General features: G+C 43.1%; 6 non-coding genes and 1 pseudogene across 6 annotated transcripts; all 7 read right to left on the bottom strand.

Annotated features, from left to right (window-relative positions):
• Positions 1 to 1,285: 1,285 nt before the first annotated feature.
• On the bottom strand, positions 1,286 to 1,476 carry LOC130331922 (U2 spliceosomal RNA). Its single transcript, XR_008874707.1, has one exon. It is a non-coding gene; the product is annotated as a U2 spliceosomal RNA (small nuclear RNA).
• Positions 1,477 to 3,581: 2,105 nt separating this feature from the next.
• Positions 3,582 to 3,771, bottom strand: LOC130331966 (U2 spliceosomal RNA). The gene has a single exon (XR_008874746.1). It is a non-coding gene; the product is annotated as a U2 spliceosomal RNA (small nuclear RNA).
• Positions 3,772 to 10,694: 6,923 nt separating this feature from the next.
• Positions 10,695 to 10,885, bottom strand: LOC130331921 (U2 spliceosomal RNA). Its single transcript, XR_008874706.1, has one exon. It is a non-coding gene; the product is annotated as a U2 spliceosomal RNA (small nuclear RNA).
• A 2,096-nt stretch (positions 10,886 to 12,981) lies between these two features.
• On the bottom strand, positions 12,982 to 13,172 carry LOC130331919 (U2 spliceosomal RNA). Its single transcript, XR_008874704.1, has one exon. It is a non-coding gene; the product is annotated as a U2 spliceosomal RNA (small nuclear RNA).
• Positions 13,173 to 15,274: 2,102 nt separating this feature from the next.
• LOC130331918 (U2 spliceosomal RNA) lies at positions 15,275 to 15,465 on the bottom strand. The gene has a single exon (XR_008874703.1). It is a non-coding gene; the product is annotated as a U2 spliceosomal RNA (small nuclear RNA).
• Positions 15,466 to 17,550: 2,085 nt separating this feature from the next.
• On the bottom strand, positions 17,551 to 17,741 carry LOC130331979 (U2 spliceosomal RNA). Its single transcript, XR_008874753.1, has one exon. It is a non-coding gene; the product is annotated as a U2 spliceosomal RNA (small nuclear RNA).
• Positions 17,742 to 24,652: 6,911 nt separating this feature from the next.
• LOC130331972 (U2 spliceosomal RNA) lies at positions 24,653 to 24,856 on the bottom strand (annotated as a pseudogene).
• Positions 24,857 to 26,705: the final 1,849 nt, after the last annotated feature.

The following is a 26,705-nucleotide window of genomic DNA, read 5'->3' as shown; positions in this document are numbered from 1 at the left end:
GCCTGGACACAGCAGCGGCTGCAATATCTCAACGGAGAATACGTTTATATCTATGTGTGTGTGTGCGCATATATATATATATATATATATATATATATATATATATTTCTCCGCCGAAATCACTTTTAAACCCATTTCCACCTTTTTTTCCCTTCTCTTCCTCTTACTTTTTTTTCACGTTTTTTTACGTTTTTCTCCTTTTCGCCTCTTTTCTGGGCGTATTATTCTTCTTTTTCTTCTTTTTTTTCGTCTAATGCATACCCCATCAGTGCAGCAATGCTTATTCAATACCGCCAGCAGATGGAGACACTGGGGGATAATTTTCTAAGGATTTATACTGATTTTTCCTGTCTGAATTTGTCGCACAGAAAGTTGCAGGCCAAATATGTGTGACATTTCTGCGACTTTAGCTTCTAGAGCATTTTTACAACATTATACATAGGTGCTGAATACATAAAAAGCGACTGTTCAGCGACAGACAAGTCGCATCGGCTGAAAGTAGGCCAGAATGTCAGTCCATGTTGGAGCAGGTTTAGATACAGTCTAAAGCATAGATCTCAAAGTCTGTGCACAGAATTTAGCAAGGGCCTCGCACCTTCTGATGCATCAGGTAGGTGCACAATAGCATAGCCTAACCCTCTGTACTTTGGTCTATATTGATGCGGGACATAGACAGCCAGCTGATGACCAATCCATTAGTGCAATGGATGGCTGGAAGCATTTGTCTTTGCCTTTGCAATACCACAGAAGCAATGCATGGTCAATGTACAGCAATGACACACCTGTGTGAACAGCCAGGAGACCCCCCCCCCCCCCATGTTATGTTACATAGTTACATAGTTAGTACGGTCGAAAAAAGACATATGTCCATCACGTTCAACCAGGGAATTAAGGGGTAGGGGTGTGGCGCGATATTGGGGAAGGGATGAGATTTTATATTTCTTCATAAGCATTAATCTTATTTTGTCAATTAGGAACATTCAGCACCCACCCGCTATCAAGGCAGCTGCCTATCATGTCATGCCCTACCTGCACAGGTGTGCTGGCTACTCAAATGATCCAATTAAGGAGGCCATTTAGTCAGCAGCAGCAGAAGTCCTGTGCCTGGACGCTCCAACAGGGGCCAGACACAAGCAGAAGCAGAAGCAGCAGAAGCAGCAGCAGCACCACCTTTTGTTTTTTGGCTGCAGCAGCAGCAGCAGCAAGGCCCACAGGGCTGGCTAGCTGGCTAGCCAGCAAGCAGGTAGCAATGAAAGTAGGAATCTTTCTTTTTAACCCTGTAAGGGGGTGGTGCACTGTACCCGAAGATACTGCCATATCGGGTCAATGCATAGGGCGACGGAAGCAAGCTTCGAAATCGGCCCCCGTTCTCAAAAATCCATTTAATATATGGTCCCCAGATAGGGGACGTATCAGATATTAAACTGATAAGAACAGATACTACACTTGATCTTAGCCAAAAGGCCGAGAAGCGATAACCGTGAAAGGGGCGGCCCAACAAGGTCCCCTTCATGGGCACTATCACTGCTTGCTGTCAGGGAGGCTGCCAGACAATTTTCCATGCACACTCTGGGCTGGGGGGCAGTCAACCACCAGTACACACAGCAGAACCTAAACCCATACCATTATTGCTAAGCAGCAAGACAGGGGCCCATTGCACTCCCACGGGGCCTTTTTAAATGCAATCCATAACCCGGATTTGCCAGGAACCCTTCTTACTCCTCCTACTTGCATGTGACACTGGGCTTAGGATCTGCATAGGAAACACACACACAAGCACACACCTACCTTTGTTGCCTGCAGATGCCTCCTTGGCTGTCCCCAAACGGTATCAAACCAACACCCACGGGAAGCTGTAAGCATAGAGGACATGCCTGCACCCCATTGGACTTACCTGTGTGGGTTAAATCCGGGTTATTTGACAACCTATGGCGGTGATGGTTCTGCTCAGGCAGAGCAGTGCTGATGCTCCTCATAAAGCTGTCGCTGCTGTGAAGGTTCTAGGTGACATCACAAATCCCTTTGGTTACATACACAACAAAGCTGGGTTGTTGTTGTTTACACTCTGCAAGGCCTGTGGAAGTGAGTGACATCATAGCACTGTAGTTCTGAGGGTTCAAGATGGATGCAACAATCTCCTGTTGCTTCTATGAAGGCCGTAATAGACGACATCACCAAACAGCTCCATAGTCACATACACAGCAAAGGAGAGATGTTGTTTACACCTAGTGATGTCAGTGGTATTGAGTGACATCACAGCACAGTGCTAAGGCTCCTGGGCCTGGACACAGCAGCGGCTGCAATATCTCAACGGAGAATACGTTTATATCTATGTGTGTGTGTGCGCATATATATATATATATATATATATATATATATATATATATATATATATATATATATTTCTCCGCCGAAATCACTTTTAAACCCATTTCCACCTTTTTTTCCCTTCTCTTCCTCTTACTTTTTTTTCACGTTTTTTTACGTTTTTCTCCTTTTCGCCTCTTTTCTGGGCGTATTATTCTTCTTTTTCTTCTTTTTTTTCGTCTAATGCATACCCCATCAGTGCAGCAATGCTTATTCAATACCGCCAGCAGATGGAGACACTGGGGGATAATTTTCTAAGGATTTATACTGATTTTTCCTGTCTGAATTTGTCGCACAGAAAGTTGCAGGCCAAATATGTGTGACATTTCTGCGACTTTAGCTTCTAGAGCATTTTTACAACATTATACATAGGTGCTGAATACATAAAAAGCGACTGTTCAGCGACAGACAAGTCGCATCGGCTGAAAGTAGGCCAGAATGTCAGTCCATGTTGGAGCAGGTTTAGATACAGTCTAAAGCATAGATCTCAAAGTCTGTGCACAGAATTTAGCAAGGGCCTCGCACCTTCTGATGCATCAGGTAGGTGCACAATAGCATAGCCTAACCCTCTGTACTTTGGTCTATATTGATGCGGGACATAGACAGCCAGCTGATGACCAATCCATTAGTGCAATGGATGGCTGGAAGCATTTGTCTTTGCCTTTGCAATACCACAGAAGCAATGCATGGTCAATGTACAGCAATGACACACCTGTGTGAACAGCCAGGAGACCCCCCCCCCCCCATGTTATGTTACATAGTTACATAGTTAGTACGGTCGAAAAAAGACATATGTCCATCACGTTCAACCAGGGAATTAAGGGGTAGGGGTGTGGCGCGATATTGGGGAAGGGATGAGATTTTATATTTCTTCATAAGCATTAATCTTATTTTGTCAATTAGGAACATTCAGCACCCACCCGCTATCAAGGCAGCTGCCTATCATGTCATGCCCTACCTGCACAGGTGTGCTGGCTACTCAAATGATCCAATTAAGGAGGCCATTTAGTCAGCAGCAGCAGAAGTCCTGTGCCTGGACGCTCCAACAGGGGCCAGACACAAGCAGAAGCAGAAGCAGCAGAAGCAGCAGCAGCACCACCTTTTGTTTTTTGGCTGCAGCAGCAGCAGCAGCAAGGCCCACAGGGCTGGCTAGCTGGCTAGCCAGCAAGCAGGTAGCAATGAAAGTAGGAATCTTTCTTTTTAACCCTGTAAGGGGGTGGTGCACTGTACCCGAAGATACTGCCATATCGGGTCAATGCATAGGGCGACGGAAGCAAGCTTCGAAATCGGCCCCCGTTCTCAAAAATCCATTTAATATATGGTCCCCAGATAGGGGACGTATCAGATATTAAACTGATAAGAACAGATTTTTTTTTTTTTTTTTAAATCCCTCAGGTAGGGGATGAAAGTACTCCAAGCAATACTTTCAAACTGGCATTACAAACTTTCTGTAACACACAACCCTCTCATCATTGGGAAACTTTATTTATCAATCAAACAGACAAAAAAAAACAATCAAGATAAATCAACAAGATGAATCCATTTTTTCGATTTCCAAATGCCTTCCGCATCAATCCCACCCCTCTTAGAATCCCACAAATAACACAAATACAGTTTGCCTAACACCATTCGCACACTATTATTAACACTCACTTCTTTCCTCAAAAACACATAAACATTCCTCACATCCCACAAGACTTCCTTAATACACGACAACAATAACCACAACACTCTTACATTCTGACCTCCACTTACACAAAGCCCAAACATCATCATCTCAAAAGACAAAAACTCCATACCTGTCAATTCCTTGCATAAAGGACCAAGCCTTCTAACAACCTCACGAGCATACTTACAATTCCAAAAGAGATGAATAACACTTTCAAAACCATTACAACCCACTCTAGGACACACATCACATCTCACCAAACCCCTTGCTTTCTGAAACTCTCTCACAGGCAACACACCATGTAGACTTTGCCACACAATCTCCTTTTGCTTATTAGACATACCATCCATCCTTACTTTCTTCCAAACTTTCTCCACATCCGCTCCCCTCACAGAATTAATATTACATACAACCTCTTTACTCTCAATCATTCTCATCACCAAACGTTTATTCTTCAACACACTCATCTCTTCTTCTATCAACTCAAATTTCTCCAAAAACCTCACAACCCACTCATACCACTTAGGAACCTCAAAAGCAACAGGCCTACTCAGATCCCTCTTACACCACTTCAGCCTAACAAACAGTCTTCCAGCAAGAAACTTAGTCATACAAGACATCTTCTTATCTCCTTCAATAATGACTAGTATGAAAACTAAAATATTCACTCCAAAATAAACCTCCAGATTTGGAAAACTCATCCCACCCTTCCGCCAATTTTTAATCACCACTTCTCTCCTTAATCTTTCTACTTTAGACCCCCAGAAAAAGACAAACAAAACCCGATTCAGACTCCTTAAACACATATACTGCGGAGGAAAAATCATAGCAACATACAGAAAAATTGGTAAAACAACACTTTTAATAACCACAATTTTTCCAATAAAAGAAAGACTTCTCATACTCCAAAAATTCAAACGCATCTCTACCTTCTTTTTTGCATCATCCCAACTCTCCTTTCCATCCAAGTCCTTACTAAACTTAATCCCCAATACTTTAATAGCCCCCTCCACTACATTCACCCCAACATCACTACTTAACCCACCTTCACCAAAGCATTTACATTCGCTCTTTAACCAATTCACTTTAAAAGCAGACGCACCACAGAAAATTGAAACCAAAAGCCTCACTCTCCTCACAGCACACTCAGAATCACACAGGACACATACATCATCCATATAAGCATTCACTTTAAATTCCCTACCATTGCTACCAGGAATATGAACACCTCTCACTATCTTATCCCTCCTAATCAGACATAACAGAGGCTCAATCGCGCATATAAACGCTACTGGCGAGAGCGGGCACCCCTGCCTTACTCCTGAAAAAACATTCACTCTTCTCCCCACACATCCATTAACGAGCATCCTACTATATATTCTATCATACAAACTCCTAACTCTCCACACAAAATCACTCGGAAACCCCATTCGCAACAATATCCTGAACAAAAAATTATGAGACAACCTATCATACGCCTTTTCAAAATCAAGTGACAACAAATAAGCATTTTGTTTTCTACTCTTACAATCCCACAAACAATCTCTCAACAGACACAAACTCTCATGTATACGACGTCCAGGCACAGCACAAAACTGATCATAACCAACCACACATTCAACAACATCCCTCATTCGATTAGCAATAATTTTTGCATAGATCTTATAATCGCAGTTAAGTAACGTAATTGGACGCCAATTCTTTAAATTTTTTAAATTCCCTTTTTTTGGAATTAATACTACCACACCACCACGCATACTCTCCGCAATTTCCATATTCTCCCACATAAACTGACACACTGCAACAACATCCTTACCCACCACATTCCACAAAAAACGATAAAATTCCACAGGCAAACCATCTTCCCCTGGAGTCTTATTTGCTGACATTTTCTGCACTACATCCCATACTTCTTCACTTGAAATCTTACGCATAACAAAAGCCTGCTCAGCTTCTCCAAGCTTCCCATCCAACACACTCAATACCTCACTCTCCAAATTCTCATCTCTCCACTTCTCTCCATACAGCTCCTCATAAAAGCATGCAATTTCCTCACTCACACCATCACCAGTCACTTCCCTACCATCCTCTCTCACAATCATATCAATAACAGGTTTTTTAGAAAAAACTTTTTTGAAAAAATAACGTGAACATTTCTCATCATGTTCCAATTTATCTAACTTGGCCCTATACATGATACTCCTACCCTTTTCCAACACAAAATTATTAATCTCCCTCTTAGTGCTCACAATATCATCCTGAACATCCACTCCACAATCTCTCAACCTACACAAATAGGACAAACGCGCATTCAACTTCACATATTGCTCCCTCTTAAGAGCAGCGACTTTGTATCCAAAGGACTTAAAAAAGGACTTTGTTTTCTTTTTAACCCATTCCCACCACAAAATAATGTTATCAAACTCACCTTTCTTTCCACACCACTTCTTATACATACATTCATACTGATCTCTCACATCCACACTATCTAAATGTTTAATATTCATTTTCCACAAACCTCTCCCATACACAGCACTCTGACCCACATCAATCTCACACAGCAAGGAATCATGGTCCGAATAACAAACAGACCTCTGTCTGTAACTTAAAGCATTCAAACTCTCAGACAAAAAACAATAATCTAACTTAGAGTGAAAATTACCTCTATCTGCATGATATGTACATAAATTAGGATTAATATTACATAACTCTTGGATATCCCTTAACCTAAAATCAGAGACTAACTCAAATAATTTTCTACCAGATACATCAAAAGCTTTTTTTGTTAAATCAACATTCATATCTCCAACTAAAATAACAGGCATCTTGCCCTGAACATAAAACTTTAACTTATCAAACAAATTTTTTCTTTCATTTTTATATGCAGGAGCATAAACATTAATCAAACGAAATTTCACATTTTTATAACTTAATACAGCAGAAATACACCTGCCAGGTTCAATTACCACATAGCTTTCCACAGCAATGTCAGGTGATTTAATCAAGATCCCCACACCATCATTCTTATTCAAAACACTCCCAGACCACACACACCGACCATACACCCATTCATCCTGACTTATGGTGAGATCAATACCACACTCCTGCAAACAAAAAATTGCAGCATTTTCCTGAGCTAAAAAACTTAAAATAGCAGCTCTCCTAGCCTTATTTTTAAACACTCTCACATTTTGAGAACATACAACAAAACCCATAGCCTAAAGCTACAAAGAACAAGGTTTAACCCTGCATGAGCTACACAGGTGCATCAGCCACCTGCTACTAACTAGCAAATCAAGTCCCAGCATAGTTATTCACCACTCTCAGTAGCCTCCATAACATCCGTCTCCAGGACTTCATAAAAGTTGCTGGTTTCCGGGCGCGAGTCCGCACCCTTCTCACCTCTTCTTTTCTTGGCAGACTTCCCTCCATGCACCAGTTGAAAGCCATCATAATTTTCATCCTCTGCATTATGTTTCCCACCACCCTCCCTGTTACACAAATCAGTCTCACCTGAGGATGGAAATGGCTCAATGTGAACAGGGTCAGAGGGGTGAACAGACTCCACAGAGTGACCAGGACTCTGCACTCCCTCAATAACTTCCTCCAACTGTCTGAAGGCATCAGAGACTGCAGCCTGAACATCAGGGGGCTTCTGAGGAGCTGCAATGGTCTTCAGAGGGGCCAATCTCCTCACTATTTCCCCCTCTCTCACCACACTACTGAATAAAGGACTTCTCACCCCAGGGCAGTCCTTATAAACATGACCTTCCTCCCGACATAAGTCACATTTCCTGGCTTTAGGACAACTTCCAGCATGGTGGCCAGCAGTATTACAGTTCCTGCACATTTGTCCTTGCACACAGTTCTCCTTTAAATGTCCAAAGGAAAAACAATTCCTGCAGTAGGAAGGCTGACCAGCATAGGACAGGTACCCCCTATAACCTGCAATGGAAAAACTGGCAGGGGGGTGTTTAAAACCCCCAACACAAGTAGGGTCTACTTTTAATTTAACCACAAACTTATAATTGCAGTTAAAAATCCCCAGTACATTCGTCTGTTTCTCTCCACCCTTCACATAGTCACAGTACTTGTGCAAAAAGTTCTTAATAATTTCCACATCTGTGTAAGGATTATGCACATGCACTATCACAGTTTTTTCCTGCAGACCAAACAGTGGAGTAATCTTCACCCCAACCAGCAAGGGCTCATTGCTGAGATTCCTTAAGTATTTATACACATGCAAACACCTGCCCTCATCCACAAAGGTTACCTCATAGGAGCCCCTGCGGGGAGACTCATTAACACTGAAGATTTCAGCCTTGTCCACTCCAATCTTCTCCATAATGATGTCTCTCACCAGATAAACCATGTTGTTCTTGGAACTTGCAGGATCCACCTCCATGCGGATAGTATTCTTTACTCCAGCCATTCTTCCAGATGATAATCTGTCGGTACAGGACCACAGTGAAAAAAATCTTCCTCCGGCAAACTGGGTAAAACCCAGAGATCGCACCCTCTGGCCAGACCAGAGCAAACTGCACTTGATCTTAGCCAAAAGGCCGAGAAGCAATAACCGTGAAAGGGGCGGGCCCAACAAGGTCCCCTTCATGGGCACTATCACTGCTTGCTGTCAGGGAGGCTGCCAGACAATTTTCCATGCACACTCTGGGCTGGGGGGCAGTCAACCACCAGTACACACAGCAGAACCTAAACCCATACCATTATTGCTAAGCAGCAAGACAGGGGCCCATTGCACTCCCACGGGGCCTTTTTAAATGCAATCCATAACCCGGATTTGCCAGGAACCCTTCTTACTCCTCCTACTTGCATGTGACACTGGGCTTAGGATCTGCATAGGAAACACACACACAAGCACACACCTACCTTTGTTGCCTGCAGATGCCTCCTTGGCTGTCCCCAAACGGTATCAAACCAACACCCACGGGAAGCTGTAAGCATAGAGGACATGCCTGCACCCCATTGGACTTACCTGTGTGGGTTAAATCCGGGTTATTTGACAACCTATGGCGGTGATGGTTCTGCTCAGGCAGAGCAGTGCTGATGCTCCTCATAAAGCTGTCGCTGCTGTGAAGGTTCTAGGTGACATCACAAATCCCTTTGGTTACATACACAACAAAGCTGGGTTGTTGTTGTTTACACTCTGCAAGGCCTGTGGAAGTGAGTGACATCATAGCACTGTAGTTCTGAGGGTTCAAGATGGATGCAACAATCTCCTGTTGCTTCTATGAAGGCCGTAATAGACGACATCACCAAACAGCTCCATAGTCACATACACAGCAAAGGAGAGATGTTGTTTACACCTAGTGATGTCAGTGGTATTGAGTGACATCACAGCACAGTGCTAAGGCTCCTGGGCCTGGACACAGCAGCGGCTGCAATATCTCAACGGAGAATACGTTTATATCTATGTGTGTGTGTGCGCATATATATATATATATATATATATATATATATATTTCTCCGCCGAAATCACTTTTAAACCCATTTCCACCTTTTTTTCCCTTCTCTTCCTCTTACTTTTTTTTCACGTTTTTTTACGTTTTTCTCCTTTTCGCCTCTTTTCTGGGCGTATTATTCTTCTTTTTCTTCTTTTTTTTCGTCTAATGCATACCCCATCAGTGCAGCAATGCTTATTCAATACCGCCAGCAGATGGAGACACTGGGGGATAATTTTCTAAGGATTTATACTGATTTTTCCTGTCTGAATTTGTCGCACAGAAAGTTGCAGGCCAAATATGTGTGACATTTCTGCGACTTTAGCTTCTAGAGCATTTTTACAACATTATACATAGGTGCTGAATACATAAAAAGCGACTGTTCAGCGACAGACAAGTCGCATCGGCTGAAAGTAGGCCAGAATGTCAGTCCATGTTGGAGCAGGTTTAGATACAGTCTAAAGCATAGATCTCAAAGTCTGTGCACAGAATTTAGCAAGGGCCTCGCACCTTCTGATGCATCAGGTAGGTGCACAATAGCATAGCCTAACCCTCTGTACTTTGGTCTATATTGATGCGGGACATAGACAGCCAGCTGATGACCAATCCATTAGTGCAATGGATGGCTGGAAGCATTTGTCTTTGCCTTTGCAATACCACAGAAGCAATGCATGGTCAATGTACAGCAATGACACACCTGTGTGAACAGCCAGGAGACCCCCCCCCCCCCATGTTATGTTACATAGTTACATAGTTAGTACGGTCGAAAAAAGACATATGTCCATCACGTTCAACCAGGGAATTAAGGGGTAGGGGTGTGGCGCGATATTGGGGAAGGGATGAGATTTTATATTTCTTCATAAGCATTAATCTTATTTTGTCAATTAGGAACATTCAGCACCCACCCGCTATCAAGGCAGCTGCCTATCATGTCATGCCCTACCTGCACAGGTGTGCTGGCTACTCAAATGATCCAATTAAGGAGGCCATTTAGTCAGCAGCAGCAGAAGTCCTGTGCCTGGACGCTCCAACAGGGGCCAGACACAAGCAGAAGCAGAAGCAGCAGAAGCAGCAGCAGCACCACCTTTTGTTTTTTGGCTGCAGCAGCAGCAGCAGCAAGGCCCACAGGGCTGGCTAGCTGGCTAGCCAGCAAGCAGGTAGCAATGAAAGTAGGAATCTTTCTTTTTAACCCTGTAAGGGGGTGGTGCACTGTACCCGAAGATACTGCCATATCGGGTCAATGCATAGGGCGACGGAAGCAAGCTTCGAAATCGGCCCCCGTTCTCAAAAATCCATTTAATATATGGTCCCCAGATAGGGGACGTATCAGATATTAAACTGATAAGAACAGATACTACACTTGATCTTAGCCAAAAGGCCGAGAAGCGATAACCGTGAAAGGGGCGGGCCCAACAAGGTCCCCTTCATGGGCACTATCACTGCTTGCTGTCAGGGAGGCTGCCAGACAATTTTCCATGCACACTCTGGGCTGGGGGGCAGTCAACCACCAGTACACACAGCAGAACCTAAACCCATACCATTATTGCTAAGCAGCAAGACAGGGGCCCATTGCACTCCCACGGGGCCTTTTTAAATGCAATCCATAACCCGGATTTGCCAGGAACCCTTCTTACTCCTCCTACTTGCATGTGACACTGGGCTTAGGATCTGCATAGGAAACACACACACAAGCACACACCTACCTTTGTTGCCTGCAGATGCCTCCTTGGCTGTCCCCAAACGGTATCAAACCAACACCCACGGGAAGCTGTAAGCATAGAGGACATGCCTGCACCCCATTGGACTTACCTGTGTGGGTTAAATCCGGGTTATTTGACAACCTATGGCGGTGATGGTTCTGCTCAGGCAGAGCAGTGCTGATGCTCCTCATAAAGCTGTCGCTGCTGTGAAGGTTCTAGGTGACATCACAAATCCCTTTGGTTACATACACAACAAAGCTGGGTTGTTGTTGTTTACACTCTGCAAGGCCTGTGGAAGTGAGTGACATCATAGCACTGTAGTTCTGAGGGTTCAAGATGGATGCAACAATCTCCTGTTGCTTCTATGAAGGCCGTAATAGACGACATCACCAAACAGCTCCATAGTCACATACACAGCAAAGGAGAGATGTTGTTTACACCTAGTGATGTCAGTGGTATTGAGTGACATCACAGCACAGTGCTAAGGCTCCTGGGCCTGGACACAGCAGCGGCTGCAATATCTCAACGGAGAATACGTTTATATCTATGTGTGTGTGTGCGCATATATATATATATATATATATATATATATATATATATATATATATTTCTCCGCCGAAATCACTTTTAAACCCATTTCCACCTTTTTTTCCCTTCTCTTCCTCTTACTTTTTTTTCACGTTTTTTTACGTTTTTCTCCTTTTCGCCTCTTTTCTGGGCGTATTATTCTTCTTTTTCTTCTTTTTTTTCGTCTAATGCATACCCCATCAGTGCAGCAATGCTTATTCAATACCGCCAGCAGATGGAGACACTGGGGGATAATTTTCTAAGGATTTATACTGATTTTTCCTGTCTGAATTTGTCGCACAGAAAGTTGCAGGCCAAATATGTGTGACATTTCTGCGACTTTAGCTTCTAGAGCATTTTTACAACATTATACATAGGTGCTGAATACATAAAAAGCGACTGTTCAGCGACAGACAAGTCGCATCGGCTGAAAGTAGGCCAGAATGTCAGTCCATGTTGGAGCAGGTTTAGATACAGTCTAAAGCATAGATCTCAAAGTCTGTGCACAGAATTTAGCAAGGGCCTCGCACCTTCTGATGCATCAGGTAGGTGCACAATAGCATAGCCTAACCCTCTGTACTTTGGTCTATATTGATGCGGGACATAGACAGCCAGCTGATGACCAATCCATTAGTGCAATGGATGGCTGGAAGCATTTGTCTTTGCCTTTGCAATACCACAGAAGCAATGCATGGTCAATGTACAGCAATGACACACCTGTGTGAACAGCCAGGAGACCCCCCCCCCCCCATGTTATGTTACATAGTTACATAGTTAGTACGGTCGAAAAAAGACATATGTCCATCACGTTCAACCAGGGAATTAAGGGGTAGGGGTGTGGCGCGATATTGGGGAAGGGATGAGATTTTATATTTCTTCATAAGCATTAATCTTATTTTGTCAATTAGGAACATTCAGCACCCACCCGCTATCAAGGCAGCTGCCTATCATGTCATGCCCTACCTGCACAGGTGTGCTGGCTACTCAAATGATCCAATTAAGGAGGCCATTTAGTCAGCAGCAGCAGAAGTCCTGTGCCTGGACGCTCCAACAGGGGCCAGACACAAGCAGAAGCAGAAGCAGCAGAAGCAGCAGCAGCACCACCTTTTGTTTTTTGGCTGCAGCAGCAGCAGCAGCAAGGCCCACAGGGCTGGCTAGCTGGCTAGCCAGCAAGCAGGTAGCAATGAAAGTAGGAATCTTTCTTTTTAACCCTGTAAGGGGGTGGTGCACTGTACCCGAAGATACTGCCATATCGGGTCAATGCATAGGGCGACGGAAGCAAGCTTCGAAATCGGCCCCCGTTCTCAAAAATCCATTTAATATATGGTCCCCAGATAGGGGACGTATCAGATATTAAACTGATAAGAACAGATACTACACTTGATCTTAGCCAAAAGGCCGAGAAGCGATAACCGTGAAAGGGGCGGGCCCAACAAGGTCCCCTTCATGGGCACTATCACTGCTTGCTGTCAGGGAGGCTGCCAGACAATTTTCCATGCACACTCTGGGCTGGGGGGCAGTCAACCACCAGTACACACAGCAGAACCTAAACCCATACCATTATTGCTAAGCAGCAAGACAGGGGCCCATTGCACTCCCACGGGGCCTTTTTAAATGCAATCCATAACCCGGATTTGCCAGGAACCCTTCTTACTCCTCCTACTTGCATGTGACACTGGGCTTAGGATCTGCATAGGAAACACACACACAAGCACACACCTACCTTTGTTGCCTGCAGATGCCTCCTTGGCTGTCCCCAAACGGTATCAAACCAACACCCACGGGAAGCTGTAAGCATAGAGGACATGCCTGCACCCCATTGGACTTACCTGTGTGGGTTAAATCCGGGTTATTTGACAACCTATGGCGGTGATGGTTCTGCTCAGGCAGAGCAGTGCTGATGCTCCTCATAAAGCTGTCGCTGCTGTGAAGGTTCTAGGTGACATCACAAATCCCTTTGGTTACATACACAACAAAGCTGGGTTGTTGTTGTTTACACTCTGCAAGGCCTGTGGAAGTGAGTGACATCATAGCACTGTAGTTCTGAGGGTTCAAGATGGATGCAACAATCTCCTGTTGCTTCTATGAAGGCCGTAATAGACGACATCACCAAACAGCTCCATAGTCACATACACAGCAAAGGAGAGATGTTGTTTACACCTAGTGATGTCAGTGGTATTGAGTGACATCACAGCACAGTGCTAAGGCTCCTGGGCCTGGACACAGCAGCGGCTGCAATATCTCAACGGAGAATACGTTTATATCTATGTGTGTGTGTGCGCATATATATATATATATATATATATATATATATATATATATATATATATTTCTCCGCCGAAATCACTTTTAAACCCATTTCCACCTTTTTTTCCCTTCTCTTCCTCTTACTTTTTTTTCACGTTTTTTTACGTTTTTCTCCTTTTCGCCTCTTTTCTGGGCGTATTATTCTTCTTTTTCTTCTTTTTTTTCGTCTAATGCATACCCCATCAGTGCAGCAATGCTTATTCAATACCGCCAGCAGATGGAGACACTGGGGGATAATTTTCTAAGGATTTATACTGATTTTTCCTGTCTGAATTTGTCGCACAGAAAGTTGCAGGCCAAATATGTGTGACATTTCTGCGACTTTAGCTTCTAGAGCATTTTTACAACATTATACATAGGTGCTGAATACATAAAAAGCGACTGTTCAGCGACAGACAAGTCGCATCGGCTGAAAGTAGGCCAGAATGTCAGTCCATGTTGGAGCAGGTTTAGATACAGTCTAAAGCATAGATCTCAAAGTCTGTGCACAGAATTTAGCAAGGGCCTCGCACCTTCTGATGCATCAGGTAGGTGCACAATAGCATAGCCTAACCCTCTGTACTTTGGTCTATATTGATGCGGGACATAGACAGCCAGCTGATGACCAATCCATTAGTGCAATGGATGGCTGGAAGCATTTGTCTTTGCCTTTGCAATACCACAGAAGCAATGCATGGTCAATGTACAGCAATGACACACCTGTGTGAACAGCCAGGAGACCCCCCCCCCCCCCCCCATGTTATGTTACATAGTTACATAGTTAGTACGGTCGAAAAAAGACATATGTCCATCACGTTCAACCAGGGAATTAAGGGGTAGGGGTGTGGCGCGATATTGGGGAAGGGATGAGATTTTATATTTCTTCATAAGCATTAATCTTATTTTGTCAATTAGGAACATTCAGCACCCACCCGCTATCAAGGCAGCTGCCTATCATGTCATGCCCTACCTGCACAGGTGTGCTGGCTACTCAAATGATCCAATTAAGGAGGCCATTTAGTCAGCAGCAGCAGAAGTCCTGTGCCTGGACGCTCCAACAGGGGCCAGACACAAGCAGAAGCAGAAGCAGCAGAAGCAGCAGCAGCACCACCTTTTGTTTTTTGGCTGCAGCAGCAGCAGCAGCAAGGCCCACAGGGCTGGCTAGCTGGCTAGCCAGCAAGCAGGTAGCAATGAAAGTAGGAATCTTTCTTTTTAACCCTGTAAGGGGGTGGTGCACTGTACCCGAAGATACTGCCATATCGGGTCAATGCATAGGGCGACGGAAGCAAGCTTCGAAATCGGCCCCCGTTCTCAAAAATCCATTTAATATATGGTCCCCAGATAGGGGACGTATCAGATATTAAACTGATAAGAACAGATACTACACTTGATCTTAGCCAAAAGGCCGAGAAGCGATAACCGTGAAAGGGGCGGGCCCAACAAGGTCCCCTTCATGGGCACTATCACTGCTTGCTGTCAGGGAGGCTGCCAGACAATTTTCCATGCACACTCTGGGCTGGGGGGCAGTCAACCACCAGTACACACAGCAGAACCTAAACCCATACCATTATTGCTAAGCAGCAAGACAGGGGCCCATTGCACTCCCACGGGGCCTTTTTAAATGCAATCCATAACCCGGATTTGCCAGGAACCCTTCTTACTCCTCCTACTTGCATGTGACACTGGGCTTAGGATCTGCATAGGAAACACACACACAAGCACACACCTACCTTTGTTGCCTGCAGATGCCTCCTTGGCTGTCCCCAAACGGTATCAAACCAACACCCACGGGAAGCTGTAAGCATAGAGGACATGCCTGCACCCCATTGGACTTACCTGTGTGGGTTAAATCCGGGTTATTTGACAACCTATGGCGGTGATGGTTCTGCTCAGGCAGAGCAGTGCTGATGCTCCTCATAAAGCTGTCGCTGCTGTGAAGGTTCTAGGTGACATCACAAATCCCTTTGGTTACATACACAACAAAGCTGGGTTGTTGTTGTTTACACTCTGCAAGGCCTGTGGAAGTGAGTGACATCATAGCACTGTAGTTCTGAGGGTTCAAGATGGATGCAACAATCTCCTGTTGCTTCTATGAAGGCCGTAATAGACGACATCACCAAACAGCTCCATAGTCACATACACAGCAAAGGAGAGATGTTGTTTACACCTAGTGATGTCAGTGGTATTGAGTGACATCACAGCACAGTGCTAAGGCTCCTGGGCCTGGACACAGCAGCGGCTGCAATATCTCAACGGAGAATACGTTTATATCTATGTGTGTGTGTGCGCATATATATATATATATATATATATATATATATATTTCTCCGCCGAAATCACTTTTAAACCCATTTCCACCTTTTTTTCCCTTCTCTTCCTCTTACTTTTTTTTCACGTTTTTTTACGTTTTTCTCCTTTTCGCCTCTTTTCTGGGCGTATTATTCTTCTTTTTCTTCTTTTTTTTCGTCTAATGCATACCCCATCAGTGCAGCAATGCTTATTCAATACCGCCAGCAGATGGAGACACTGGGGGATAATTTTCTAAGGATTTATACTGATTTTTCCTGTCTGAATTTGTCGCACAGAAAGTTGCAGGCCAAATATGTGTGACATTTCTGCGACTTTAGCTTCTAGAGCATTTTTACAACATTATACATAGGTGCTGAATACATAAAAAGCGACTGTTCAGCGACAGACAAGTCGCATCGGCTGAAAGTAGGCCAGAATGTCAGTCCATGTTGGAGCAGGTTTAGATACAGTCTAAAGCATAGATCTCAAAGTCTGTGCACAGAATTTAGCAAGGGCCTCGCACCTTCTGATGCATCAGGTAGGTGCACAATAGCATAGCCTAACCCTCTGTACTTTGGTCTATATTGATGCGGGACATAGACAGCCAGCTGATGACCAATCCATTAGTGCAATGGATGGCTGGAAGCATTTGTCTTTGCCTTTGCAATACCACAGAAGCAATGCATGGTCAATGTACAGCAATGACACACCTGTGTGAACAGCCAGGAGACCCCCCCCCCCCCCATGTTATGTTACATAGTTACATAGTTAGTACGGTCGAAAAAAGACATATGTCCATCACGTTCAACCAGGGAATTAAGGGGTAGGGGTGTGGCGCGATATTGGGGAAGGGATGAGATTTTATATTTCTTCATAAGCATTAATCTTATTTTGTCAATTAGGAACATTCAGCACCCACCCGCTATCAAGGCAGCTGCCTATCATGTCATGCCCTACCTGCACAGGTGTGCTGGCTACTCAAATGATCCAATTAAGGAGGCCATTTAGTCAGCAGCAGCAGAAGTCCTGTGCCTGGACGCTCCAACAGGGGCCAGACACAAGCAGAAGCAGAAGCAGCAGAAGCAGCAGCAGCACCACCTTTTGTTTTTTGGCTGCAGCAGCAGCAGCAGCAAGGCCCACAGGGCTGGCTAGCTGGCTAGCCAGCAAGCAGGTAGCAATGAAAGTAGGAATCTTTCTTTTTAACCCTGTAAGGGGGTGGTGCACTGTACCCGAAGATACTGCCATATCGGGTCAATGCATAGGGCGACGGAAGCAAGCTTCGAAATCGGCCCCCGTTCTCAAAAATCCATTTAATATATGGTCCCCAGATAGGGGACGTATCAGATATTAAACTGATAAGAACAGATTTTTTTTTTTTTTTTTTTTTTTTTTTTTATAAACCTTCAGGTTTAGACTAAACACCACTTAGATAACGCGTCATTTTTGACTCATGGTAAAGTCTAACTCATCATTAGGTCATTCTTTATTTGTTCAAAGCAAATTCAAAACAAATTCAAATACCATCACCATTACACCCTTACAACATGTCTCCACTTCAAAAATTTCCATATCCCCTCTGCATCTATTTCACCTAATTTCTTTTTATCACGTAAATAAACGGTGTACAACCTATCCAGAATCATTCTTAAACTTCCTTCCACAGTCACATCTTTTCTCTTAAACACATATAAATTTCTAACATCCCACAAGACTTCCTTCACAATCGCCAACAACACAAACAACACCCTTTCATTCTTTCTTCCAATCATACTAAGACCAAACATCACAACCTCATATGACAACCTATTTATCCCAGTCAACTCCTTACACAACGGACCTATCCCTCTCCATACATTCTGAGCCATGTCACAATTCCAAATCACATGCATCACACTTTCAACCCCACTACAATCTTCCCTCGGACATATTTCACTCCTTCCAATACCTCTATTCCTTTGGAACTCTCTTACTGGTAAGGCTCCATGCAAACACTGCCATCCTATCTCTCTCTGTCTATTTGATATTCCATCTGTCATTAAACTCTTCCACACCTTAGACACATCCTGGCCTCTTACCATATTAATCGGACACTCCACCTCACTTGCGGCGACATACCCAAACACATTCTTCTTACTTTCAAACAACTCCTTTCTCACACCAATCAACCTATAACTCTCCAAAAACTTTTCCACATACAAATACCAACTCGGGCACACAAACGCATAAGGCACTCTCAAATCTCTCTCCAGCCAACCTAATTTGCATAACACACGCCCACCTAAATATCTCAACATACATGCAAAATTCTTTTCTCCTCTCATCATCCTTCTAACCGCAAACACCACATTCACCCCCAAATACACATCTAGATTTGGAAATCCCATTCCACCCTTACTACCATCCTTCATCACAACTTCTCTCCTCACTCTTTCCACTTTTGTACCCCAAAAAAACACAAACAAAATTCTTTTTAACTTCCTTAAAACCATATAACTTGGCGGAAACACTATTGCCACATACAATAAAATAGGCAATATTACACTTTTCACAACCAGCACTTTCCCAACCATAGACAAATCTCTCAACCTCCAAAGACTCAATTTTTTGGACACTCTCTTCTCTACATCATCCCAACTTTCTCTCCCATCCAATCTTTCATCCATTTTAACACCTAAAACCTGAATACCACCTTCAATATTCTTCATACCCACATCCTCACTTCCTTGCATACTACCAAAACATTTATACTCACTTTTGTCCCAATTCACCTTAAACCCAGACGCTCCACAAAACAATCCAACTAGTAACTTTGCCCTTCTCATAACAGCCACAGACTCTCCCAAAATACACACATCATCCATGTAGGCCAAAACTTTGACTTCTCTCCCACCACTCCCTGGAATTTTTAACCCTCTAACACACTTATCCCGCCGCAACATCTCTAATAATGGCTCCATAGCACATATAAAAGCCATAGGGGACAACGGACAACCCTGCCTTACACCAGAACATACTTTCACTTTCTCAGACATCCAACCATTTATCAAAACCTTACTATATACTCCATCATACAGCATCCTTACAACATTTACAAAATCACCCGGGAATCCCATTCTCACTAATACTCTAAACAAAAACCTATGTGACAGACGATCAAACGCCTTTTCAAAATCTATCGACATCACTCTAACCTCCTGTTTCCTACTCATACTATCCCATAACAAATCTCTCAACAAACACAAATTTTCATTTATTCTTCTCCCAGGCACTCCACACACTTGTTCTTCTCCAATCACCTGCTCAACCACATCTCTCATCCTATTTGTAATTATTTTAGCAAACACCTTATAATCTACATTCAACAAAGTTATCGGCCTCCAATTCCTCACATCATTCACATCACCTTTCTTATAAATCAACACAACCACTCCACTCTTCATACTTTCCACCATTCTCTCCTTCCTCCACATATACCTATACACTTCCACCAAATCATCCTTCACAACATTCCAAATCCAAGCATAAAATTCAACAGGCAACCCATCCTCTCCAGGCGTTTTATTTCTTGACATACTATCCACAGTCCTCTTCACTTCCTCCTCTCCAATCTCTCTCATCAGAGTCCCATATTCACTACCATCCACCCTCTTATCAAGCACTCTCAACACTTCATCCTGCAAGTCCTCTTCACAATCTTTTACCGCATACAAGTCTTCATAAAAATTTTTAACCACTCCCAACACAGCTTTACCTTTAACCAGACAGCCATCATCATCATACACTCTTACCATATCCTCTCTCTTCCCAATAACTTTTTTAAAGAAATATCTCGAACATTTCTCATCTTTCTCTAACTTATCAAGTTTTGCTTGATACATTAACTCTTTACCTTTCTCATTCAACCAATTTTTTAGATCACTCTTCACAACCTCAATCTGCTCACCCACACTCCAGCCATACTTCTTTAACTTATTGAGAAACACCAATCTTTTATTCAACCATTCATACTTCTTCTTCCTCCCAGCATTCCGCTTATATCCCTCTCTTTTAAAGAAAACTTTTGTTTGACCCTTAACCCATTCCCACCAACACAATATATCAGGAAAATCATTCTTTTTCTTACACCAACCCCTATACTTATTAACATATCTATCATACACTCCTTCCACTTCCAACAATTTAACATTTAATTTCCATACACCCCTCCCACTCACACAATCTGCATCCAATACTAACTCACAACACACATACTCATGATCTGAATATCCTACTTTTTCTTGCATATAATTCTTACATAACACACCCTTAGACACAAAACACATATCAAGTCTGGAACTATGACTTCCACTATCAGAATAATATGTATCTAACAAAGGACACACTCCACACGCTTCAGCCACATCCTTTAACTTAAAGTCACACACCATACTTTTAAGAATATTCCCAGATACATCCACATTCCCCTCAATTTCACAGTTGAAATCCCCCACCCACACCAAAGGTATTTTACCCGGCAGAAACCTCTTAATTACCTCCAACAACCCCACCCGCTCCTCCCTCCTTACCGGCGCATACACATTTATCAACCTAAATTTAACCCCCTGCACCTTAACCTCCACCATGATACACCTCCCCTCCTCTATTACCACATAACTACAAACTTCAAACTTAAAGCTCTTAAAAAGCACCCCTACCCCATCATTCCTATTATGCCCAGACACCGACCAAACAGCAGGACCATAAGCCCATTCTCCCTTCCCCGGAATATCATTTAGCCCACATTCCTGCAAACAAATAATGTCCGCTTTTTTCCCTGCCAAGTCCTCCAAAATTACTGTCCTTCTGACTTTACTTCTAAAGACTCTAACGTTTATAGAACCGACTAAAAAAGACATACCACCATCTTAACAACCCTAAGGAAGAATTTGACAGAAAAGAAGAAAGTTATTTAGGTAGCTTTCCTCAGCGGTGTGGGAGAAGCTTCTCCCGCAGAGCACGCATCCATGTCGCTCTCAGATAGCGGTTGATACCGATTGTCCGTAGCCACCAGCGTCGACTCCATCTGTCCACCAGAAAGCTTCCTGGCCGTCTTCTTGGGGGGACGAAAAAGATCAAAGTCATCCTCTCTCTCTCTATGTCTCTCCTCACGGTCTTCACCCTCAGAAGAAGACCACTCTTCAATTTGCGGCGACTCCTCAGCCGGGGGACTGGGAGCATCCTCAATCTCCCCTTCTTCCACTTGCACCGCCATTTGCTCCTCCTCTACCACCACAGGACTCTGTACCTCTCCAATAATAACGCTCTCTCTTGCAGGAACCACTGCAGCCGCAGCTGCAGCTGCCCTCCTCCTCTCCACCATTTCCTCTTCCATTCTCCTCTCCTCCTCCCTCCTCTTCAACACTGGACAGTTCTTGTACACATGGCCAGCTTCCCCACATAGGTCACAGGTCCTCGGGTGTGGACATGCACCCGCCTCATGCCCCGGTTGCTTACAGTTCCTGCATTTCTTACTGCCAGGGCAGGCCTCCTTCACATGTCCAAACAATAGACAATTTCTACAGAAAGATGGCTGTCCGTAGTAATAGAGATAACCTCTGAAACCAGCAATGGTAAAGTTCGCCGGAGGGTGCTTAACGCCTCCAATGCAATCTCCATCAAGCCGCAACTTCACAAAGAACTTATACGTGCCATTAAATACACCAATGCTGCTTGTCTGCTTAGTACCACCAGCAATAGACTCACAATAGATGCTCAAGAAGTTCTTAATCATAGAGACATCAACAAACGGATTGTACATGTGGATAAACAAAGTCTTTGTCCCCATTTCAAAAAGGGGATAAAAGGACACATCCCGCAAAACCTCACTTCCACTGTTCCGTTTTAAGCACTCATAAAAGTTCTGGCAGTCAGCATCATATAAGAAGGACACGTCATAAATACCTTGGCGCTTGTTCTCCTGGACACAAAAGAGGTCGCTCAAGGAAAATCCTGCCAGTCGCTCCACAATGGTATGGCCGATGTATTCAATGCTGTTTCTTAGACGATCCGTGGTTAGCACCTTGATGCGTACGGTCTTCTCCACTGCAGACATGTTGGATCCAGCCATCTTTCCAAATCTGTCGGTAACGAGTACCACAGTCTTGATCACCTACGCAGCTAGTCGCGGCGCAGTTCACTCGCACCCTCAGCGCCGACCGAGGCAATAAACCCCGATCTTAGCCAAAAGGCCGAGAAGCGATAACCGTGAAAGGGGCGGGCCCAACAAGGTCCCCTTCATGGGCACTATCACTGCTTGCTGTCAGGGAGGCTGCCAGACAATTTTCCATGCACACTCTGGGCTGGGGGGCAGTCAACCACCAGTACACACAGCAGAACCTAAACCCATACCATTATTGCTAAGCAGCAAGACAGGGGCCCATTGCACTCCCACTGGGCCTTTTTAAATGCAATCCATAACCCGGATTTGCCAGGAACCCTTCTTACTCCTCCTACTTGCATGTGACACTGGGCTTAGGATCTGCATAGGAAACACACACACAAGCACACACCTACCTTTGTTGCCTGCAGATGCCTCCTTGGCTGTCCCCAAACGGTATCAAACCAACACCCACGGGAAGCTGTAAGCATAGAGGACATGCCTGCACCCCATTGGACTTACCTGTGTGGGTTAAATCCGGGTTATTTGACAACCTATGGCGGTGATGGTTCTGCTCAGGCAGAGCAGTGCTGATGCTCCTCATAAAGCTGTCGCTGCTGTGAAGGTTCTAGGTGACATCACAAATCCCTTTGGTTACATACACAACAAAGCTGGGTTGTTGTTGTTTACACTCTGCAAGGCCTGTGGAAGTGAGTGACATCATAGCACTGTAGTTCTGAGGGTTCAAGATGGATGCAACAATCTCCTGTTGCTTCTATGAAGGCCGTAATAGACGACATCACCAAACAGCTCCATAGTCACATACACAGCAAAGGAGAGATGTTGTTTACACCTAGTGATGTCAGTGGTATTGAGTGACATCACAGCACAGTGCTAAGGCTCCTGGGCCTGGACACAGCAGCGGCTGCAATATCTCAACGGAGAATACGTTTATATCTATGTGTGTGTGTGCGCATATATATATATATATATATATATATATATATATATTTCTCCGCCGAAATCACTTTTAAACCCATTTCCACCTTTTTTTCCCTTCTCTTCCTCTTACTTTTTTTTCACGTTTTTTTACGTTTTTCTCCTTTTCGCCTCTTTTCTGGGCGTATTATTCTTCTTTTTCTTCTTTTTTTTCGTCTAATGCATACCCCATCAGTGCAGCAATGCTTATTCAATACCGCCAGCAGATGGAGACACTGGGGGATAATTTTCTAAGGATTTATACTGATTTTTCCTGTCTGAATTTGTCGCACAGAAAGTTGCAGGCCAAATATGTGTGACATTTCTGCGACTTTAGCTTCTAGAGCATTTTTACAACATTATACATAGGTGCTGAATACATAAAAAGCGACTGTTCAGCGACAGACAAGTCGCATCGGCTGAAAGTAGGCCAGAATGTCAGTCCATGTTGGAGCAGGTTTAGATACAGTCTAAAGCATAGATCTCAAAGTCTGTGCACAGAATTTAGCAAGGGCCTCGCACCTTCTGATGCATCAGGTAGGTGCACAATAGCATAGCCTAACCCTCTGTACTTTGGTCTATATTGATGCGGGACATAGACAGCCAGCTGATGACCAATCCATTAGTGCAATGGATGGCTGGAAGCATTTGTCTTTGCCTTTGCAATACCACAGAAGCAATGCATGGTCAATGTACAGCAATGACACACCTGTGTGAACAGCCAGGAGACCCCCCCCCCCCATGTTATGTTACATAGTTACATAGTTAGTACGGTCGAAAAAAGACATATGTCCATCACGTTCAACCAGGGAATTAAGGGGTAGGGGTGTGGCGCGATATTGGGGAAGGGATGAGATTTTATATTTCTTCATAAGCATTAATCTTATTTTGTCAATTAGGAACATTCAGCACCCACCCGCTATCAAGGCAGCTGCCTATCATGTCATGCCCTACCTGCACAGGTGTGCTGGCTACTCAAATGATCCAATTAAGGAGGCCATTTAGTCAGCAGCAGCAGAAGTCCTGTGCCTGGACGCTCCAACAGGGGCCAGACACAAGCAGAAGCAGAAGCAGCAGAAGCACCACCTTTTGTTTTTTGGCTGCAGCAGCAGCAGCAGCAAGGCCCACAGGGCTGGCTAGCTGGCTAGCCAGCAAGCAGGTAGCAATGAAAGTAGGAATCTTTCTTTTTAACCCTGTAAGGGGGTGGTGCACTGTACCCGAAGATACTGCCATATCGGGTCAATGCATAGGGCGACGGAAGCAAGCTTCGAAATCGGCCCCCGTTCTCAAAAATCCATTTAATATATGGTCCCCAGATAGGGGACGTATCAGATATTAAACTGATAAGAACAGATTTTTTTTTTTTTTTTTTTTTTTTTTTTTACATTTTTATTGAAAAAACTCAAAAACTTAAATACATCACAAAAAATGTTTACAATACATCAAATACTGTTTTCCATAAATGTAAATTCCACATAGCTAATGCTTTTTTCTGCCCATATCTCTTTTTATCAATTAAATAGTACAAGTAAACTTCACTGTATATCATCTTCAAACATTCTTTTTCACAAATAAAATCTCTTTTGAAGACAAGGATATTACGAACTTTCCATAATACATTTTTTGTACAGTTGATAAAAATCCACAAAATTCTCTCTTTTTCTTTCGTAACTCCATCACTTTTGCCATATAAAACAACTTCATGATTTAAAACTTTTAGACCTGTTAGGAATTTCAATAAAGAACCAATTAGTCTAAAAACCTTTTGTGCAAAATAACAATTCCAGAAAAGGTGCAAAACAGTTTCATCTATATTGCAATTTTCCCGGGGACAGACACATACAGCATTTAGACCTCTTCTATATTGGAAAAATCTTACCGGAAGACACTCATGGATAATCATCCATGCTAAATCCTTGTGCTCATTAAAAAGATATGGCTCGTTTACCTTTTTCCATATTTGTACACACCTATTATAAGAAAAATTAGAGACCATACATATTTCTTCTTGCAAATTTAACTGTACTTCTATCTTGCGAGCATCCCTCAAGGTTAACAAGTCAAAGTCTTTAAGGTTATACATACGTATAATTTTTTCTAAGATGGCATAATGTTTAGGCGGAGTTAAAAGTACAGGAGAAGATAATGATAAAAACACCCATTCTCTTTTTCTAAAAATATGTCCCGCAGAGTACTTTAAAAAACAGGACCATACACTTTTCATAAAAAGTCCCCTAAAACACCAACTAAAAAACCTTAAGTATAAAAATTTTCTAATACAGGGAACCTGTTTTCCTCCATTTTTTTGTGACTTATACATAGTATCTCTTTTTAATTTTTCTGCTTTAGAACTCCATAGAAACTCAAAGAGAATCCTCTGAAGTTGCCTAGACATAAGTTCATTAGGAGGATAAATCATATTTAAATAGAGCATAATGGGTATTAGCATAGCCTTAATCACCAAAATTTTACCTTCTAAGGATAATTTCCTAAGGGACCAAAAGTCTACCTTTTTCTTTACCTTTTCTTTTACCATTAGCCAACTTTCCTCACCATTGTTATTTTTATCAAAGATGACTCCAAGGATTTTTATTTTTTCTGACTGTAATTTTAGGTTTGGTATTTGCACGTTTTCCCATTTACCTATATAAAAACAGTCACATTTAGATAAATTAAGTTTAAAAGCAGAAGCTTTACAAAAGAAATCAGTAACATCAACAACTCTTTGTAAAGAGAAGGCACTTTCACAAAAAACATTAATATCATCCATATAGCCACACACTTTAAGGGTGGCATTATTACCTCCAGGAACTGGCACTCCTTTTATTATTTTATCATTCCTTATTAAGTTTAACAGAGGTTCTATTGCACATATAAACAGTATAGGAGACAGAGGGCAGCCTTGCTTTACCCCTGATGATAAATTAATAAAATCTGTAAGGAAACCATTTATTAAAATCCTGCTAAAAGAACCTTTATATAAGAGAGCAATTTGCTTAATAAATATGTTAGGAAAACCCATGCGTTGTAAAACCATCCATAAAAAACAATGTGATACTCTATCGAACGCTTTATGAAAATCTAGAGATAGAATGGCTAGATTTTGATTCCGCTCTTGCTGATACCATATGACGTCCCTAATAGCATTTAAAGGTTCAGCTACACTCCTTCCTGGGACACCACATACCTGATCCACATGGATGACCTTGTACAAAAACGGCTTCATTCTGTTAACAAAAATTTTTGACATAATC

Source organism: Hyla sarda, unplaced genomic scaffold (genome assembly GCF_029499605.1).
Source record: "Hyla sarda isolate aHylSar1 unplaced genomic scaffold, aHylSar1.hap1 scaffold_360, whole genome shotgun sequence".
NCBI lineage: Eukaryota > Metazoa > Chordata > Amphibia > Anura > Hylidae > Hyla > Hyla sarda.
Note: the sequence above shows the minus strand (reverse complement) of the source record. Positions and strands in the feature narration are given on the sequence as shown.